This window comes from Triturus cristatus, chromosome 2_1 (genome assembly GCF_964204655.1).
Source record: "Triturus cristatus chromosome 2_1, aTriCri1.1, whole genome shotgun sequence".
NCBI classification, from domain to species: Eukaryota; Metazoa; Chordata; class Amphibia; order Caudata; family Salamandridae; genus Triturus; species Triturus cristatus.
The window spans coordinates 694869994-694886576 of record NC_140581.1 but is presented as its reverse complement, the minus strand read 5'-3'; the positions used below and the strand labels follow the sequence as shown (position 1 = coordinate 694886576).

General features: G+C 43.6%; 1 protein-coding gene across 2 annotated transcripts in view; it reads left to right on the top strand.

The window, feature by feature from the left end:
• The first annotated feature begins 1702 nt into the window (after positions 1-1702).
• TICAM2 (TIR domain containing adaptor molecule 2) overlaps positions 1703-16583 on the top strand; it is a 114678-nt gene continuing 99797 nt past the window's right edge. The window contains exon 1 of one of the 2 annotated variants that reach the window (XR_014970338.1): positions 1703-1824. The gene's annotated coding sequence lies outside the window, so the exon portion shown is untranslated. The remainder of the gene's footprint in view (positions 1825-16583) is intronic. The other variant, XM_085632637.1, reaches the window with a different exon arrangement.

Sequence of the window (16583 nt, the reverse complement as noted above, 5' to 3'; positions counted from 1 at the left end):
AAAGTCTTGTTTCTTCTCTATCTCTCTGTCCCTTCCTTGAGTTCGCAGCACAGCAGGTAATCCGCTCAGATTAAACATTGCAACTGTCAACATTAAGTGTTCTGGAACTGTTGTGCTTTTTTAAACAAAAAGTGGGAGAACTGTTGTTGTTAAATTAAAAAAGCTTGGGCACGTCGTGCACCATAGATCCTGCCTTGATGGTGACACAAGACTGGTTCTGGGAAGAAGAGCAGTAAGTGAGGAATTATTACCACTCGCCTATGGCCTTGGTAGATGCTGCACGCCCCTAGGTCATCTCTCGAGGACAGGCCTCCTGGCAGCCTTAGTTTCCATAGCAACGCCTACAGAAAGGGATAAGGAAGGGTAACGCGCGACCCGATGATGCGACCTCTACTCTACAGGGTTGACTCGGTAATTTAGGGTTTTGCACTAAAGGCAAAGTGGGTCTGATTTAGGGGGTTCGCCGGCTAAACCCATTTAAGAAGAGTGCTTTATTAGGGTAGCTCCAGAGCGCATTTGTGTTGCGTTGTATTTGTTGAGTAATAGAGCATGACAATCTCCCATGTACTTCAAGGCGCTATTGAGTAACTGGTGTTCTAGAAATTCTGCAGTTTGACCCACATGAAGAGATGTTTCACAAGGTGGAATGCATGCGTTGTGCGGGCTTTATCAGAATCAGTAATTAAAGTCCACAGCCCCCATTCAATTTTAGCAAGTCATACCTGCAAAAATGTAACAGGGTAAAACGCCCTGGCAATTACTGGGGGTGGTGAGCACCAAAATCTACAAATTATGTCCTACTTTTGAGGACCAATTTATAATAGGTACTATTTATTATCACTCCCTATAAATTCCGAATCCCATGGTGTCATATTTTATCAAGTGTGATAAATCCTGAACACCTTTCTTGGACAATTGTTATCAGGACCACAGTGAGACCTCCTCTTGACCAGTTACAAATTGTTTCAACTGGATCCAGGTGTAAAATATGATAATGGACTGTGTTTGTGTCTGTGTAGCAGTAAAACAAGGGGGATTGTACAGTTAATGGGAAGTGAACTGGCAGACACTAGTAACCTGAAATCAAATGCAATTTAGATATTTGGATTTCGTTTTCTGTCCGAAATACAATATGCTGCCAACTGGATCCAGAAAAAGCTTTCTAACCTATAAGCAGGGCCCCTGGAATTATACTGCAGGAGAGGGTCCAGTTATGCAGCAGTGTTGAGTAAATTATGAAGCAAGGAAAGGCAAATAATGAGGCTTTATGCAGCACCTTTTGTGATAGTATTACTTCATTATTTTAACATATTTACACTTTTTGACACTGTCCGGGCATTGGGTCGCACTTCATTAGTATCATTTTAACACCCAAATATAGCAAAAGTCAACAGAAATATGGCTAATTATCCTTTGCACAGAGCTTTCCACTGTGCGAACACACTGCTTCACTTTTAGTAACTTTTGAACCGTTTAAGCTAGAAACAAATTCCTTTTTTAGTCAAAATCTGCAGATTATGCAGCAGAGGATGGATGTATATGGTAAATGTGGCAGATCTATAATTATTCGAAAAACGCCGCGGCCCCACTATCTCATAATTCAAGAGGCCCTGCCTACGAGCCCTCTGAGAAAATTGTCCCGGTTAGCGCTAGGTGGCGGTGTCTCGTCACGTTCATTCAGACAGTCCCCTCATTTCCTCTTACCCAATAATTTTACTTCCGTGTACCGGACTTGTGCCAGTCCGAATGTTCGTAGATGATTTTCCTTTGAGTGCAACAAGGGCAAGAGAAGAGAGAGCAGCTACTCGTCACCTGGCAAGGGAGGTACGTCCTTCACAATTCGGTTCTGATTAGAACAGTATTTTCGATTTTTCTGCTCTCTTTTTGGTAAAGCCGAAGGATTGGACTTTCGGTTTCAGAATGGTGTTGTCTGGCGGGGGGGTGTCCTGTCTACTAAGTCAGATACTGCAGGGAAGGGAGGCATGGTTCGTTTATGTGTGCTGCATTAAATTATGTTCTACAATCATTATCAATACTACGTGTGTATCTGTTGGCTGCGTTCCATTCATAGAAATGAAAAATCCCTCCTTGCAGCCGTGACGCCATTCAGCTGGTCGCTTTTGTGAGTCTTACTGTAAACAAGCTTTGGAAAGCAGAGATATGAACATTTCCGTTAATACCATGGTGCTGAAATAAACACTTTTTTTAGCCAGCGCCGGTATTTGAAGGCAGTAACTTTCGAGACTTCAGCCCTTATTTTCTCTCCTGACTTTAGTCCAGATGTTATTGAAGGAGGCCAAGAATCTGTTTAGAAACTGTTTTCACTGGTGTATGCTGAGCTATGTATAATTCACAGTGGTAAATGGCGGCAGCCCATCCATATAGGAGTAGGGCAGGGTAGTATTGGGACAGAAAATAGGCCGCGCCACCGAAATAAAAATGCCCCCCATGAGCGAACTGGATAGCCAAAAAGTGACCTGTGCTTGACATTGGGCAGTTTTGAAATTGTAAAGACACTCGAGAGTGTCTGAGTGTTTCGCACGGTAAGGAAGACCGCATGGATTCGAACTTGCTACAGGCAATGTCTGATTTAAAATCGGGAAATCTACAAAAACAAATCGACCTTACTGACTGTAAAACAGGCCCACAAGCAGCCAAAAAGCGTCCCACACACAGACCGGTCAGAGCAGTCCTTAGTGGGCCATCTAATAACCATACAGGCCGGTCCGACCCCGGAGTAAGGTGCCAAGATAAACGGAGTGCTAAATTCTAGTAAAATAAATATAAATGTATTAAAAGGAAACAAAAAAAGTTGAGGGTGCTGATTGCATGGTTAATCTATGGCTCAAGTTGCTGACAGGTAGTTTGGCGTGTAGGACATACAGAGGGGCCTATTTACAAGCTCTTACGCACCCGGTACGTTACGTTGCGTGACTCACCGGTGGCGCAACCTCCTGCCTGATATTTACAAGGACACGTAAAGCCACCCTGCGTGGATTTACGTGTGCTTTTAAATAGCGCTCCTTTTCACGCAACACTTTGCGTGTAAGGAGCATGACATGGGTGTTGTTGTGGGTGTTCCCACGCAACACCCATGTATTCTGATGTATTTTCAGATTTACGAAAAATCGTAAACCTGGAAATGTGTCAGAATGCTAGCGACATATTGTTGTAAATATGTCACATCCCTGTACTTTGAAAGTGCCTCAGTGAGGCACAGCAAAATGTCTTGTGGCACACACTGAGTCACTTTCATTTTAAATATGGCCCAGAATTTGTTGAGTGCCTCTCTTCTTAAAAGTGCAGAACTACTCTAAAAAGGGGGGCTCTGACGAGGGCTCATGATGCTGAAGAGGACATCCTTTTTGCTCTTTAATATATTTGTCACTTTGTTGTCATTTATCACTCAGTGTATTTCAGGCTGAAAGGTAAAATTTGTAAATCAATACAAAATAATTGTGCATATGCTTGCACTGGTATTCTATTTTGACTTTTCACCAAACGATTCATTTTATATTTTATGAAACAGGATTGTTCTCTTTGACACTATTAGGGTCAAGGCCTCGAGTAATACATAAAAACATGACATGGCTACCATTCCAGTTGTTAAGTATGGCTGCTATAATATCCTCCACTCTGGTAAATTCAATTGACTTTCTGTCTTGGGTTGGTAGGGGTCTTGATAACCCTGACAAAATTAGGAAGGTGCCACAGTATACTAACAGCTAAAACACGCACAAAGTGAAGTTCCAGGGCATGCACCTGGCGAACAACAAGCATTTGCCCATGGTGACTCTTGGTTGAACCATACATACTTTGCTGGGCTTTACAACTACTTGTGAGATGTTCTAATCATAATCCACAGATAACATCCTTTGAATGTCAAGCCTCGTTAGTGGTTTACTGTTGTTAGTTAATAAATACAGCCCTAGCACCAGCTTTCTCGAGTTATATGAAGATACGGCCAAATTGGGATTGCTCCATCTGATACCTTAGAGTATCAGTGGAGTTGTTTCATTTAAATGTGGTGCTCCGTACTATCTTGGATAGATCACCTAAACTGCATTTTAACCTTAATGCTGCTGCCACTAATGGTTATTTTTCAATATATCTTATTAGATTTTCTGCATTTATAGAGCGTCAGATTGGACAAAGCATTGGTTACACCAGGGATCTCCAGGCCGTTCTGTAGTTAGAGCTACTTCTGATAAATGAAAATCATCACAAGCTACTGAAGGCTAGCAACTTGCACATTGTTGCCAGACGCCCCCACGCCCAGCTTAATTGACTTTAAGCATAATGTCCATAGAGCCAGATACTATTGTTTGAACAAAATACTTTGACTAGTGGCACTATGACAGGGCTGTTATGTGTGTCAGTGAGAGCATGGTCTTTGGAAATTTATGAACATGTGTGCGTATGAATGGGATATATGTGTACAGGTGACTACAAGACTGTCTTAATTGCTTGTGGCACAACATTCATTTTGCCATATGTGGCACATTACATGTATAACACAAATGGGAGAAAAATAAAGTACTGAAAAATAATCTACAAAAATGTTCAGAATATGCAACATTTTTCTTCACTTTAAAGTTCTCCCACTTACAAAAATGGAAGTATTTTTCACTTACAAATATGGCACTGTGTCGAGAAAATTAAACTGTAGAGTTAACTTTGTTTAAATGGATTCCATAAAGCTCATCATTTAAATATTCTCCCATTTTCAAGTGTCACATTTACAAACACCAAGCATCTTGCGCTCAGTGTCCTGCAGACATGGTACCATATTTATAACAGAAAAATGCATTTGTTTAAATTGGAGGAATTTTAAGTGAAGAAACATGCTTTAGACAACATTAAGATATAATTGGCTCAATTGAAAGTGGAGAAACACATTAATACTTGATGTTTCATAGTAAACATTTTCTTCACATAAAAGTTCTCCCATTTGAAAAAAATGACATCAGTTATAAATATGGCATTTATATGCTTGTAAATGCAGTGTGACACTTTGAAATGCGAGAACGTTAAAATGAAGAGGTAATCACTAAGGTAACTTTTCATTTTCATTTTCTCCCATTTAAAAGCATTCACAAACATCATTTTGTTCTCAGCTTTAATATTGAGTTGACAAGGGCTTTTACTTAATGTTAAATACCTCAGTTTTTGAGTTCTTCATCTCTGTTCCCTCGCCCATAAATCTGACTCCAGCACTGTTCATTATCAGTCCCTGCTATCTGCAGCCTGATGATAATAATGTTAAATAAACGCAGAGAGAGAGAGAGATGACTGCTCGTATATGTAATGGTAGTTTAATTAAGAATATAGCAAGTATACACCACAACAGAAAACAATAAACAATTGCTGCTGGGAGGGTGTGTGTATATGTATGTGGGGGGTGTGAGGGTTCGCCACGAAGACTGGAATGATATACCTATATGGGTCGGTTCAGCAGGAGTAATAGTGTTCACATGAGTCTGTGGGTGTCAAACAGCGCCAGTAGCCAGCTGCCAGAGGGTGGTGGCGGGATGTGGGTAGAGTGCTTACAGCGCAATGACTAGGTCTGAATGCCACCAGAAGTTACCCACTGTACCCCTTCGAGTGGGTCATGACAAGTTGTGGGCGCTCATGAGCATCATGACGCTGACAGCTATCCAGAGGGGTGCTTATTGCTCAAGGAGGCATAAGGTCATCTTTCTTATAGTCTGTTAAAGCTGTGCAGAGGTGGTCCCATTCATTAGCGATTGGGAATTTACGGAGACCACCTGTCTCCTCGTTATGTAGAGCGGCGCTTTCGCTGGTAGGGAATTGGTCGGCCGCTGTTCTCCAGTGTTCTATGTCAGGGCCTGTGGCAGATCTCCAGTGTATAATGATGGTTCACTTTAGCAATAGCAGTATTCTAGAAACTTTGTGCCTACCTGCCCTTGTTCAGCGTGGGGTGCTAGGCCTAGAAGGCTGGAGTTCCTGCCAGTCACTTGCGGAAGTGCGTCTTGTATTAAGTGCCAGAATTGAGTAACGTTAGGGCAGCTCAACATCATGTGGTAGAAGCCCGCTGATTCTTGGGTGCATTGGGGGCAGCTTACCATGGTGGTGGTTTTTATTTTGTTAATCATCATCATTATCATCATAAAAGCAACACAGACATTGCATACATTGTTATTCAAATAAGAAAAACAATATAAGTGTATTACACAATCAGGATTCAAGAATCATAAAATAGAAAGAGATTTTCGTTTTAAAAACAACCAACATTAAAACATACTTGAATATTGGACAACATTCATAAAAAATATAGAGCAGGCTTCCAATGTCAACATCCATACTTATTCAGATTAAAAAAATATATATATATGAGAAAATGTGCATAGTATTTGCAAAAGAAAATAAAGTGTTCAATAGATTGCACAGTAGATTCATCACATGGGCAAACAAGCACAGCACCAGTGTCAAATTGGGCCTGCGGAAACAAAGTAACGATTTAATGGTCCCTAGGAAAAACTTAGATAAAAAGAGCACATTCCCAATGGCTCACAAACCAGCACAAGTATTGTTCAAGATTAAGTGAGGTTTGAATAATTACATAGTCCTGCAGGAGAGGTTTTTGCACCTGCTCCTGTTCTTTGGAAGCCCAGCTATTAGACAGAGAAAGATGTGTGACCTTAAATAAATCAACCTTGGTAAGTAAAGCTGGAGATAAACTTATCCTCCTATCCGAATTCTTTAGTCATAGATCTCATGTAACTCAACCAGGGAACAGCAGAACCCTTCTCACATCTCAAGCAATAGGCTATAATCTCCCTATTAAGGGAGGAAGCCTCATTTGCCCAAAGACAAGCCCAAAGAACTAGACGTGCATTCCTAATCAGATCAGTCCCATATGGGATACCCAATTTCTCATGTAGCAAATAATGCAGGGTCGAGATAGGTAACCCCAGGAGACTGCAGCAAAATCAATTCTCCTCCACCTGCATTGATGCAACATCCCGGTAACCGCAGACCCCTGCATCATACGTTAGGACCGGTAGGCACTTTTTGTTGAAAAATCTCCAGAAGGGTGTGAACTGGCTTGTTGCCCACTCTCTTGGAAAAGTCGAACAGTGTACCCACAGAGTGGCTAAAGTCTAGGCACCGGTTGGATATACAGGACGACCATGTGAATCTTGGGTCGGACACGACTCCCAAGTAAAGAAATTCTGTGACCTTTCCAATGCACCTGCCTTTAATAAAATAGAGCCAACCTTCCCTACTCCCGCCCTACATACTATATACTTGGTTTTGGCTATATTGGTGTCCAATCCAATCAATCCATAAAAGTAACAAAACTACTTATTAAGGCCCTCAGGCCGTTGGGGGTACGAGACATGAATACGCCATTGTCTGCTTAAGCAGAGCCGGAACATGCCTTGTCTTAATCATAGGCATATTCTTCCCTGCAGCTACTAAGGGATGTGTTCAAGCCATCAATATATAATACAAAAAAAATAGGAGCCAGGACACAGCCATGGTGAACACCCAGATGTAATACAAAAGTGTCAGTGGACTCTCCAACTGGGCCTAATCTAACTGAAGCACTGAACCCACAGTATAGCACCTGAAGGGAGGTAACCAAAGCTTTCTCCAACCGTAGGGTCAAGAGAGTATCCTAAAGCCTTCTACGGTTAACCCTTTTGAACGCACTGGGTAGATCCATAAATGAAAGAAATAACGGACTCCCTTTTGGCAAAAGCATATTTGCTGACAACAAGGTGATGGTTGAGGCATTGCTCAATATTGCCAGGTCCCTCCCTGAACACAGTACACAGGAAATAACCCGGTTGGCTCTAGACCAATCCTCAATCCTTCTAAGGACTTCGCGTCCCATTACCTTAACCATCGATTCCAAAAGGGAAATCAGCCTATAGCATCGTGGGTACATTTTTAAGCCTTTTTATACACCGGGATAATCATGGCTGTATGCCATGACTTAGGGAAACTACATAAGGATGCATTATTAATCATATTAGTGGTAACCAGACCCCAAAACTCCATGCTCGCCTTCTATAGATCCACCAGGACTCCATCCAGCTCAGGTGGTTTCTTAGAAGTGCTCTATATGATTGCCACTCAAACCTCCTCTAGCTCAAACTTAATGGCCAAAGGGGAGAATGAGGATCGACCTATGAGGCTCCAATCCCCCAGGCCGTCCTAGGATTAAATAGGCCTAAAATGGGAGACCCATTCCTCTGCGCTAATGTTGGTCCCCAAGCCAGCTGATCGAGTTTACGTAAGCTTAGGCCTATTGATGATTTTCCAGAAGCTCCCTGAATCTTGAAGCCAGATGGACGCCACTAAACCATCCCACATCTCTTGGAAAACAGCTCTCTTTCTTTTCTTGATGCCTGTTCCATAGGCAGCTCAACACAGCCCTACCTTCACCTTGTCCCTAGGAGCAGATGACAGGGCTTTGTGCAGTTGCTTATTGGCATACCTGCACTTTTTATCAAACCAACTTGGTGCATTATCTTTACATATCCTCACCTGGCCAGGAAATTACTCTTAATCTAGACATTCAAGAGGTCAAAAGCCTAAAGTATAGCAACCCTTGATTGGGTTGCCACCAACAGATATTCCATTATTAAGCAAAGGTTATTTTTTATCAGCCGAATAAAGAATTTAGAAAAATCCACGCCCTGCCACCCAAGCCGCAGCCCTTGGTCATGCAGGAAAACCACTGTGGGAATCGCCATTACAAAACAGAGAAGTGGCCAGAAAAAACTAGGGATGTATCAATAACCGCACATTAATTGACTCAATAAGTGAGCCCATGAAAGGTGAAACTATAATGTAAATCAGTAGCCGATCCTTGCCCCTGCCCGTTAAAGGTAGAAAAATTAGACCCAAGGTGGCCCCTATGCTCTATTCTATTTTGTAAACCAAACTCAAATAAGAACTTTAACATCTTCTCACCCCTGTGATGTTTAATTCCAGAGAAACCTTTGTCTCAGACTACTTGAACAGGCTGAATGATAGCATGTTTGGACCACAATTTAGCATTAAAATCCCCCCCCCCCCCAATTAAAATGTTAAATTCAAAAGACATAAGAGAGAACCTTCTCTTTAGGTAATTTACAGTAGAAAACAAAACTTCTAAATTGCATGAGTAGCCATTGGGCCACACAGTATTATAAAGATGAATTAAACAAAAGTTAAACAAATTAGGAAGCACCACCCACAAGATCTGTTTTCCACGATGGTTAAATGGGACAGGATATATCTTAAAATTGCATGTTGTGCGGGCCAAAACCAATTAGCACCCTCTTTGGGACCTCCGAGCGGGCATGCTAAAGCCCTAAAAGCCAACCCAAGTTGGGTGATCCAGGCACCAAGTTTCCTGGAGTAAAATAAGATCGAAATCAGCTGTATAGTCATGCATTCCCCCTCCAGGATTTTCGAAATTAGTCCAGCTACATTCCAGAAAATTTATTTGGACCTAAATACAGAACAATCCCCAGCAACAGATAAAGGCGAAACTGCAGCAAAGGGCAAAATGTCTCCCTCAACACTCCCCTTGGCGGGCCAACATGAACTTGAGTCATCCTGGGGTCCAGGAACTGTCAGGGGAACACGCCTCAATGGGTCCAGAGTAGAGACTGTGCTTTGACAGGGGGGTTGATGGCAACTAAGTTTAAATAATGTCAGTCCATATCATTAAGATCAGGTAGTGGCATATATATCTATTGGAGCAGGGGATTCTAAAGCCAGACCTCAGGAGGCTGGATGGGGGACAGGGCGGCCTAGATCCAACTTGAAGATGCCTGTAAATATGAACCTAAGGGCAGTACACCAATGTTACCATTTGTTGTAAAGAATTGCTCAAAACTCGCTTAGCAAGATAAGGATACCTAAAGTTAATGATGATTATACAGTCTCCGTATGCTGTATTATCAGAAGGCTAATCCAGTCCACCCATCACACCACCATAATGTTCTGGTAGTCCCACAGTCCAAAACTTGAGTGACCAACTAACCAATGGCACACTTCATCATCACCTTAGTGAGATAATGTAATTGCCACCCCCTCGACCAGTGTGCGAGTGGGTTTAACAAACTGTGCTCATCATGCATTAAAACCCCCCTGAAAACGGAGTTGGTGTACTCATGCAAGTGTCTAAGGCGTTTGTTTTTCCCACCCTCACCACTAGAGCATGGTAAATAATGGAAACACTTGCCTGAGGTCATGAACCCAGGGAAGGGTCATGTCAGTTGAGTCTTGCACGTTAAAGGAAGGTAGGATCCTTCTGCATGGTTCCCCCCACTTTTTGCCTGGTGTTGCCATGTTTTTCTTACCAGTCTGACTGGGATCCTGCTAATCAGGACCCCAGTCTCTGTGTTTCTCCCCTAAATTGGAAATGGTGAGTACTTAGGTACACTCCAGATTGGCTACTGGTGCCCTTGCAAGTCCCTAGTATATGGGCATAGTTACTCCAGGTGTCCCCCATGGGCTGAAGCATGTATTATGCCACCCAGGGGAGACCACTCCAATTGTGACTACAGGCCTGCAGTTGCAGCCTGTGTAAGCTGGTGCTGGCACCACTTATGACAGATAAAGGTTTCCTTATATCTGAGGTCTCTACACTTAATACCTATAAGTCACCCCTAAGGCAGGCTTTTCAATCCTGAAGGCAGGGTGCTTGGTTATAAGTGGGAGGTTGCCCCTGCAGGAGTAGGACACCCTACAACATTCGGAGTCCATTCTCCCGGGTTGTAAGTGCATCAGCCAGCACGATGTATAGAGTGGCCATGCGTCATTACGCAATGGCAATCTTTAAACTGGCTGTAACGAATCCTGTCGTGTTTGGCATCAAACATCTTGGAATCATACTCCAACACCATAAACGGTGTTGTAGATATGATTCCATGCACTGTAAAGCTCCTCCAGGAGGCCCTCAGTGCTCCCGGTACCAGTCTTCTAAACCTGAACAGCAGACTATGGCTGCTGCTGACCAGAGACACAATTCTGCACTCCTGCTGCTGAGCCTAGCTCGTGCAGGGGAAGGCAGTACAATAGGTTTCCTGTCTCAGGGAGGTGTGACCACTACGTAGACTGGACTTAGTGCATTGGGACAGGCTGGGGGTGCTTGCCAGCACCACTAGACTGCTTTGAAGGGCACATTTGGTGCCCTCCGTGCATACTCCAGTTGAAACCAGTTCAGCGAGCCATTGACTACCTCTCTGGCGCGAAACTGGACAAAGGACATGGCAGTATCCTCCCGACTGTCCAGCCCCTCCTCTGGGAGGTACCCTGAATCGTCCCAACCCTTTCCTTAGGGTACTTAAGGGCTTATCTGTGGTTGGATCCCTAGATTCATTGTGGGACAGGATTCAGACCAAAACCACTTCAACGTCAACCGTCTGGGCACTTTGGACTTCGCTTTGGGAACAGAGACTGCAACTGGAAAGACTCCTGCTCCTCCTGGTCTTGTTGTCCTGCCAGTCTTCTGCAGCGTCTGTGCCTGTGCTCCATACAGGTTCTTCACAAGGCCTGTGGACATCCAAGACACCCAAAGGAATCTCCCTTGGAGTGAAGGAGTCCCTCCCCTGCAGGCACCGCTTCAAAGGTGACCGTTCTGCTGTTGCTGAGCTCCTACGGACTCCCGAAAGGTTCATCAACACAGGTGGTGGTTCTGCAACTCCCTCAAGGCCTTCCCTGTCTTCACAGCAAGTTTGAAGTCAGTATCCCTCGTCCGAACTGCTGGAGCAGTACCCCTGTGCACTGCGTCGACTTGCCAAGGCTTGTTGACTCTCTATTCCAGAGATCTTCGGGCTCCAAGAAGCTCCAGCCTCAAGCATCTCCTGCAGCCAAGATCTTTGCCTGCACCGCATCCTCTGCACTGTGGGCCTTCATTCTTTGGTAGGCTGCTCAAGGTCCTCTTGTGACTCCTGTGCCTCTGGCCTGTGGGTCCTCACAAGGGTCTTCTTTGGCTCCAGAAGACTCCCCTGCTTGCTCAGGCCTGGTCTGACTTACCTGCTCGTGGTGAGTCACTTGGACCTTGCTGGTTCCGACACTGCGCCTTTTTCTTCAACTACGTTGGTTGCCATTTCCAAGGTTTATTGGTGCCCCTGCCAGACACCGACCCATTGGCTCTTGACATCCGACGTGGGACAGCTCGTGAAAGGCTCCTGGTTTTTTTACAGCGTCACCTGGTCTGCACAGCTGAAACTTCAAGGACCCCATCAACTCTCCAACATCGGTGGGCATTTATCTCCCGTGCCTCCTAGTCACTTCTGTGTGGCAATGACTCCGTCCCCTCTGCTTGCAGGTACCTCTCATCTTGAATCCACCTTTGGGTTCCACTGGACTCTTACACCTTCTTCGTCAGCGGCATCTTTGCTGAAGTCCTTCATTGTGGTCTAACAGTTTCCGGCGTCACTTTGCACCTATGCACCCAGCTTCCCTGGTGTAGGTATCCTGGTTCCTGGGCTATCCATGGGTGGTGTGACTCTCTAACCTTCCATCTTCCACAGAGTACCTTCATAGTCCACTGGGAAGGGTTCTTTTTCTTTAAAACTGAGTATGCAGTCGTGGTCCCACTCTGCACACAAACTTCGTGGGGTTCCTAGATACTCACCTTGGGTGGTTCTTTGGGTCCCTGATTTTTCTACGTCTTCAGGGTCCACTGTGAAGAGTCCATTTTCTTAAAAACTGCAACCGCAGCTTACTAATTGACTTGCATTGAGTACGCTGCCGTGGTCCCACTCTGCACACGACCTCCATTGGGTTCCTAGATACTCACCTTGGGTGGTTCTTTGGGCCCCTTATTCTTCTGTGTCTTCTGGGTCCATTCTCGACTTAGGTCATGGTTCGCATTCCACTATTCTAGTATACGGTTTGGTCTCCCCCTGGAGACCACTGTGTATTTGTGCTTCATATGAGTCCTATGATCAAAGTATTGTGTGTACTGTGGTTATATCTCCAGATAGGAGATTTTGCAATGTGTTAGTGAATGTTTATAATAAATGCATATTTTTATAATTACACTGTGTGGTTCTTTTTCACTTAACCTATAACATAAGATTAAGTACTGGTAAAACAAGCTGCTTTACACTCCTTCTGGACTAAGCCTGAAGGCTGCTCTTCACAGCTACCACTTAGAGAGCTTTCTAAGTTTGTCTAAGACCACTAAAATCACCATAAGGGTTGTCTGGATTAGTACAGGGTGTTACACTTACATAAGTGAGCACCATATACTAAGCCAGCCTCCCACACACGTCTTCCTTCCCCTGGATCTCCTCACTGCCTTTGGTCTCCTAGACCATCAAATGTGGAGACATGTATGCCCTATGTGCCTGATAGCATTGTATTTGCTGGAGAATTTCGTTGCGTGATACCTTTCTTTGGTATGCCGGTAGGTAGGCTAAGTCTTTATCACTGAGCAGATGTCTCAGGTCTCTTTCCCAGCGAAGTTTGATGTTGTTGAGTGGAGGGGAACATACAGCAAAACCGATCGGTTGAGCCATGTGATTAGATGGCGTCCTGTGCCTATAGTGAAGAGGATCTGCATGTATGCATGTGTTGAGGGTTTTGAGTTGGTGACACGCCCTTAGCTTGGATTTGGGTTAGCAGTGTTCTGTGGGTCAGGAACTCACCTGCTGATATGCCAGTTGAGTCTGATATTGTCTCAAAGGGGTATTATCAAACAATTTCCAGACTGTTGAGAGGCCAGCATTTTCCCATCTAGTCATTGTTAATCTGCTCAAAGTTGGTTTCAGAGAAGCCATCAATGTGAGTGGGATATTGGGCGAATATAAGAGAGTGTCTGGTACATGGCAGAGAAGCTGCCAATGACAGCGCTGTGCGGCTTTCAGCAAGCACGGGAAGTTGCTTTATGGTTTATAGGGCTGGAGAAGTCAGTGGGCTAATGAGGCCATTTTGCTGGATTTTGTGTTTGTGCCTAGTTCCCCCATATTCAATCATACTAGCCAATGCAATAGCCACTGGGGTGGTGCCACCAAGTAATAGAGTTCGAAATCAAGCACTACACGTCCCCTCTGGTTGGTCACCAATTCAGTGTCAACAGGGCCACCTATGGGCACCCACCACTCCATATAATTTGTTGGAGGAGACCTTCAACGGTGCTTAAGTGCGATTTAGCCATAATGCTTGGCAGGGTAGTATAATAGTTAGGGAGCATGGGGAGCATCACAATTCTCGTTAGTGCAATCCTGCCCTCTGTGATGAGAGGCAGAGATCTCCAAAACAAAATTTGAGATCGAAAAGAACGAGTTGCCCTGCCGACATTACCATCTATGACGTTGACAGCAGTGTGGTAAATCCTCACCTGTAGGTATTTGAAAGTGGTCCCCTCCCATTTGGGAAGGGTTGTCGTGGTGTCCCTCCACGTCATGGGGGCACGGAGTTGCTGTCATTATTGTACTTGATCCAGTTGAATGTGGGTAATTGGCGGACAGCTAGCGGGCATGAAATGGGCACATTAGTGGAAATAATCCCCACTCTCCCATGCAGCAAACGTCTTCTAGAATAGATCATCTATTGCAGTATGAAGACTTCACCAGCTGGATTGGCCACTGTGAATTTGTTATACTCTTTCCGATCACCCCATACTGATATTAGAGCTTTGTACACCTGTGCATCATGTGATTCACAATCAGCGGTGTTTCACAAGTGACTGTTAGTCTCTGTATTCGTTGTAAGATAATGCCATCAGGGCCTGTTGCCATATAGCCTCTGTTGATCTGCTCAACGTTGGAGGTGAGCTACCATTTGGTATGTTGGCTGGTATCTCACAGGGTGCTCGTTCTCCTTTTCTGTGCTGGATGCTATCATCAAGTTCAATCACAGTACCTGCAGTTTCCTAAAGCCAGCCAGCAGCAATTCACTACCAAGCAAGGATTTTACGACATTGTGGAATTTCCTCATGTTCTGGGAGAAATTGATTGCACCCATTTGCAATTGGTGCCACCTGAAGCTATTGCACATATTTTATGCAATCGGACACACAACAGTTTCATCATTGTGTAGGCAATTGTGGGCCATAATGGAATCTTCACAAATGTGGTAGCCAAGTACACTGAAAGTTCCCTTGATTCCTGCATTTTTTGACACCGCTCCATAAATGAGCATTTCTAGAATTTAACGCATGGAAAATTGATTACTGATTGGTAAGTCTAATTGCACAGCTATTTATTTGTATATGGTTGTGAAATACAGTTGATAATATCCAAATAAACAATCAATAAAGCTTTCCATTTACACATAGTGAGTGTAATTAAACTAATCAAATAACCAATTGTGTATCATGAGGGGTCATATTTACTAATCTCTTATGCAATGCAGCTCAGCAACAAAAGTTGTTGCGCTGTGTTTCGCGTCAAAGGGAGAGAGGACACATTCACCATATCTACAACGATACAGAGCATTTGTAGTTTTTCCATGCGCTAGAGCATTGTGTGCAGCCTACCAACAACATAGGCAGCCTTGCACCATAGGGGATGTCTGTGTTACGGGACGCAAACATTTTGGCCAGGAAGGGATGATATCCTGCTCAAAAAAATTTGTTAAAGGCATTTTTTTCCTTTCCATGCGTGCTGCAGAATGTCATACATGTAAAGATGTTTCACATTGTTATGCCTGGTCTGGGGCCAAACTATTTTCATGCATTCTCATGGTAAGCTGCATTCAATCTGGCAATATACAAAATTCCTTGGGTTGATGCATGGGCATGGCCATGGTCTCCTAGCCTGAAATGCTATGTAAGGAAGAAAAAGGTGCTGGCTTGCGATACATTTATGTACAAGCCCACTCAAGGCACCACAAAAGTCCTGCTGTCACCTTGCGAGACACAATGACAATGCAAATGCTTCTTTTGCACAAAGTATGCCCGTACATTTATGGCTTTGTAATACTAATTCCCACACCTTTGTATCAATATAACAGTTCCTGTGTGTCATAGCAAACCATGTTCCTACTCATGTAAGAAATGTCTACACACAGACGCTTAAAAATGTTATAGACACATGTCTGTAAATGACTACAAGTTAATCAACCATCTGAATTTTAATTAAACTAGGGCCCACATTGGTTTACTCAGATTCTGTATATTGTATGTGTTACTTTAAAACTATGTAAGACATAATCATAGTGCTACAGTATGAAGAAAGGTATTGTAAGGAATATTCTACATGGATAATAATGGTCCATGTTTGAAATATGAAAATAAAGCGTTTACATATGTGTCCATGACGGTTGAGTGTCATTGCCACACGTGGTTTTACCACACAAGTCTTGACATCTCATATTTAACCATGCATATCATTACTACACTTGTACATCCGTTTACAAGTACACTTACCATGCAAACAACTAGCTTTCACACTTTCACCACGCATACCATTTCTCTTTCTTTGCTGTAAATGTACTGAATTTGTTATAGAATGTAAATTAAACTTACCTGTATGCAGCACTCTCTGTTCCAATCGTCCATCTGCTCCAAAGTGCTCTATGTTCTATAAAAATAGGCGTTCAACCGCGTGTGTCCTATATTATTCATTGAAAGAGAAAAAGGACTATTCTTTTACAGACAC